Source organism: Nannospalax galili, unplaced genomic scaffold (genome assembly GCF_000622305.1).
Source record: "Nannospalax galili isolate Female #2095 unplaced genomic scaffold, S.galili_v1.0 scaffold182, whole genome shotgun sequence".
Classification (NCBI taxonomy): Eukaryota; Metazoa; Chordata; class Mammalia; order Rodentia; family Spalacidae; genus Nannospalax; species Nannospalax galili.
The window spans coordinates 760,014-765,070 of NW_008348662.1; the positions used below are offsets into that span (position 1 = coordinate 760,014).

Genomic DNA, 5,057 nt, shown 5'->3' on the forward strand with positions numbered 1-5,057 from the left:
GCTATGAGTGCTCTACATGGAGACATGCAAATGGATGAGATTCAAAGGCTCTGTTTTCAGTTGGCAGCTCTCATTCTACCTTACTGAAGAAAAAAGTCTCATTAGAGACTTTCACCTACCTTTCTAAAAACAGTAGGAGTAAACGCAATTGTAAAAAATGCATGTTAATTAGTCTGAGTGGTACAATAGTACAGACTGAAAGCCCTGATACACTCCTACTTTGAAGTTAGATTGTGGCACGCAATTTATGTCAGGTTAGTTCCAAAATGCGATATTGGGTCCCAGGCCAGTGCTGTAGGCAAGATGTGCCTATTTTGGCACAACTTCTTCAGCCATGAAAACATAAATCACAAAGAAAAAATTTAACCAACCAATCATTTGAGATAGCAAGAAAAGAAAGGAAACCAGTTTTGTAAAAACACTTTTCCCTCTTTTTTAAGCTTCTTTATTTTCTCTGGGTAGTTAACAAAACAGTGCTCAATAGTGAAGTAAGCAGATTTTACACTCACTATTACATATGCATTTTGTTTGCATACATCATCCTAGATTGCTGTGATGTGGCACACAAGAACAGACCCAGAGGCCCAGAGTTAATAAATATATTTAACACCATCGAGCATTCAAAAGATAAATGCAATCACATAGCAAAAAAAAAAAAAAAATCTTTTTGAATCTTTCACCTTTCCAAGGCTGTGTAGAATCTTCAGAAATCTCTACAGCAAAGATTCCTATAAGAGAAAAGAAAAACAAACAAGGCTTTAAATTCAATTATTTCAGCACGTGTAAAAGCAGATCCCTTATGTTTTAGCAGTACTTGTCTTCCCCACCCACCTCAGCATCTGTGAAGGAAAATGAATACAATGCATTTTTTTCAGAAACTGTGGCATATTCGTACCATGGAATACTATTTTAAAATAAAAAATAATCAACTACTGAGATGTACCACTTGGATGGGTGTTATGGGCATTATGTTGAACTAAAAAAGCCCATCTCGATAGGTTAGATGTTGTGTGTGACTAAACTCATATGGTACCCTCAAACTGACAGAATTATAGATGGAGAAGAAGTTAGTTGGCCAGGTGGTAGTGGTGGAGGAGATAAGGATTGTAACTCTAAAGGGGTGGGTATGACAAGGGAGGTTTTTTTCCAAATTGATTATTTAAAGTTATTATTGAAAGTAATGACCATTTTCATAAATCTATGGCTTTGTACTTTGTTCTTTTGAAATTTTAAATATTTAAATTTTACTTTTTATGTGTATGAGTGTTTTGCCTGCATATATGTACTTGTACCCATGTGCGCAGTACCCATAAAGGCCAGAAGAGGACATGGGATCCCCTGGAACTAGAGTTACAGATGATTGTTAGCCACCATGTGGGTGCTGGAAACCAAACCTGGGTCCTCTGAAAAAGCAGCTAGTGCTCTTTAACACTGAGCCATCTCTCCAGCCCTATACTTTGTTCTTACTTGTATTCCTGCCCCAGTGCCTTCCCCTGTATCCCTATTCTCCTCTTATGGTCCCCTTCACCTCTCCAATAGTTGCCCCTCTGTTCTCATATCACATGCATTCCATTACTTCCTTCCTTCAAATATCTTCCTAAGGAAGTGAGTTCTTTGGTGCTGATGGAAAAATTCAGTATCAACTATTTGGTAGTATGTGGAGTATAAAAAGATTATACGCATACACACACACACACACACACACAAATGAATACATGTGAAAAAATAGTGAAGTTTGAATAATGCCTATATACTATTATTATTGTATATTGTAGCAATGTCAATTTCCTGGTTTCTAAGATATTGTCATTGTAGAAACTGGGGGGTAAAATATATGAGATTCTCTGTACTGTTTTTACAACAACAAAAGCCAATACAATACTTATGGTTTCTTCATATAGTGGCTGCTAAATATTTCTCAGCAGTTATATGCAACAGCCTGGATAAATATCAAAATATATTAAGCTGTGTCTAGGTCAGCTATGAGAGGGTACATACCACATGACATCACTTATTTGGTAACCTGGAAAAGATAAAACTAGAGGTAGAGAAAACAGAAGAGAAAATGGAGAAAAGTAAATTGAGTCTATTGCCTATTGTCTAAATAATAGGTAGCAGTTGAGGACAACACTTTAAAGATTTATTTTATTTTTAATTGTTTGTGTGTGTGTGTGTATGTGTGTGTGTGTGTGTGTGTGTGTGTGTGCAGGTGCCCAAAGAGGCCAGAAGAGGGTGTCAGATCCCCTGAAGCCAGAGGTACAGGCAGTTGTGAGCTGCCCCAAACTCAGGTTCTCTGGAAGAGTAGCAAGTGCTCTCTACCACTGAACCATTTCTCCAACCCCAAAGATAACATTTCAAATTGAGAGTGAAAGGTGAAGTTTAAAAAGGGGGGCAAAGGTCATATTGTTAACAGAAAGGAAGCAGCTAAAATATAAACCATTTTAAATATTACAAGAAATTTAGTAAAAAGCAAAGAAAACTAATAAAATAGAGAAAAATAGGAACTATATCATAAAAGACAGCAAACACAGCATAAGATGTGAGGAATTTGAGTCCAAATGTAACAGTCACAGCAACAATAGGAAGAATTTTAATTCTACTAAACTTTTTTGGACTTTATTTTAAAAATTAAAAAAACTGGCTTATAAAGCAAAACTCAAATCTACACTTTATAAGAGAAACAATAAGGCAGAGAGATTTAAAACAGCTAAATAAAGGTGCTTACCAGGAAAATGGAAACAATAAGAAAACAGGAATTGTAACTTTAATACATAGTATTAGATACATGGACAAACAAAAATATGAATGTATCAAAAAAGGACACTGAGAGTTACATCCCACAATGAAGAATGACAGTTCAGAGTATCGATGCAAGAAACACAGCAGCAAACCACCTACATAATGGTCTCAATGGTCTGTGTTAGAGTTGTGCCAGTATGAAATATAAATACTGGTGCTAGAACAAGACCAAAAGTAGAGGGGAAGAGATCACCAAGCACCCTGTCCAGGAGGTTGGGCCTGTAACTGCCCAATAGAAAAACCACCAACTGACAAGAAAGATGTGAAGATTTGTCCAAAAGAAAGATGAACAGCATGCTCAGTTGAAGGACCTGACCTAGAAGGTGATCAATAGTAACTGGCTGGTCAAACTGATGCTTCAGGATGGTCCTGATGTCAAGAAAATGAAGGCTGGGGAGATGGCTCAGTTGGTAAAGTGCTTGCCTTGCAAGCATGAGGATCTCGGAACTCACATAAAAAGTCAGGCATGGTAATGCATGCTTGTAACCCTAGGGATAAGGATGCAGAGGCAGGGATCCTTAGGGCTAACTGGCCATATTTGGAGTTCTAGACCAGTGAGAAACCTTGTCTGAAAAAAAAAAGTGGACAGCTCCTGAAAAATATACCTGAAGTTGACCTTTGGCCTATGTGCACACACACACACACACACACACACACACACACACAGGCACACCCCCACCCCTACACACAAAGAAAATGATTCTCCTAAACCCAGAGTCCCTTCTTAAGCCCTAATCAGGCAGAGAAAGCACAGCTTTAAACATAAGCACGTTGTAGCATGTGTATGCTATCCTCCTGACAGACACTTCACTGCTTTGTAATTTTCTACAAAGAATTCTTCCCCATGATCTATTAAATTAATTCCTAGTATTTGATGCAAATGAAAATTCTTTTGAAAATGTTTTATTTAGTATATGTAGACCAATATTAGAGAGTGATTTTTTTTTTGGTTAGCTCATGCTTTTACTCATCTTTATTTGCAGTATTTAGTATTTATCTCTTTTTTTGGTCTTTTTGAAACAGGGTATCCCTGTAGTTCCAGCTGGTCTGGACCTCACTATGTAGACCTTGAACTCACAGAGATCTACCTGCCTCTGTCTCCCAAGTGCTGGGATTAAAGGTATGCTCCACCATGGCTGACTTGTATTTATCTTTATGAAGTTGAAAATGCTGGGCTAGGGAGATGGGTCAGTTGTTCAAGCGCTTGCTGTGCAAGCATGAAGACCTGAATTTAATCTCCCGTATCCACTTAAAAGGGGGTGCTGATAGGTGCTTGTAATCTCAGTATAGGGGACACAGGGTCAGGAAAAATCTCATGCTTTCTGGTCAACCAGCCAGAGTGATATTTTTAATTCCTAAACCTTACTAACTTATGCTATTCCAATTTTTTTATCTCTAGAGCCTTTCTTATCAATGTATATCATCCTATCATCTTTGAAAAACAACACCTTCCTGCTACAATAAGCAATATCCTTTTATTTCACTTCCTCATTCTATCGCTATAGACTTTTAAACAGAATTTATGATAGTAGGCACTGTCCTATTTCTGAAAACAGAAAGATTAGTATCCTAAAAAAATTATAGAAGAGCCAAGAAATAAAACATGTTCATAATAACAGAAGATTTTGAAATATTATTCTTAGTACCAAACAGGTCAAGTGAACAAAAAATAAGCAGAGCTAACCAAGGATGTAAAAAATAACAAAGTAAATCTTTTAGAAATATAGTATTATACCATAAGAAGGAACATACCTCCTCATGGGCACATGAGACGTGGTAAAGCACAAACATAAAAACAAGGCATGTGACAAAGCAGAGAGAACACAGAAATGATATAATAAGATATTAAGAGCAGAAATCTAAAAAATGAAACTAAAATACAAAAACTGGAAATGAAAAGATTTCCCATCAACTCAATGGCAAAGGTAATACTAAATAAAACAGATGGATTTACAGCAGAATTCTACCAGACATTAAAGAAGTTCTATAATCAATACTACTTACATTATTCAAAAAGATTGAAACAGAGGGAGAACTTCTAAGTCCTTCAATAAAGCCAGCATCACTCTAATATAAAAACCAGGTAAAGGCACAATCAAAAAAGAAAACTATAGACCCATATCCTTAATGAACGTAGACGCAAAAATTCTCAACAAAATAATTGCAAACTGCATACAGATGCACATCAAAAAGATCATCCACCATGATCAAGTTGGCTTTATTCCAGAGATGCATGAATGGTTCAATATATGTAAGTC

General features: G+C 36.6%; 1 protein-coding gene across 7 annotated transcripts in view; it reads right to left on the bottom strand.

Moving 5' to 3' along the window:
• Nucleotides 1–267: 267 nt before the first annotated feature.
• Nucleotides 268–5,057, bottom strand: part of Tsga10 (testis specific 10) — a 162,810-nt gene continuing 158,020 nt past the window's right edge. For 5 of the 7 annotated variants that reach the window (XM_029569747.1, XM_029569745.1, XM_008845853.2 and 2 more), the window contains exon 20: nucleotides 273–728. The gene's annotated coding sequence lies outside the window, so the exon portion shown is untranslated. Of the gene's footprint in view, nucleotides 729–5,057 lie in introns of all 7 variants that reach the window. The other 2 variants (XM_029569744.1, XM_008845851.2) reach the window with 2 other exon arrangements.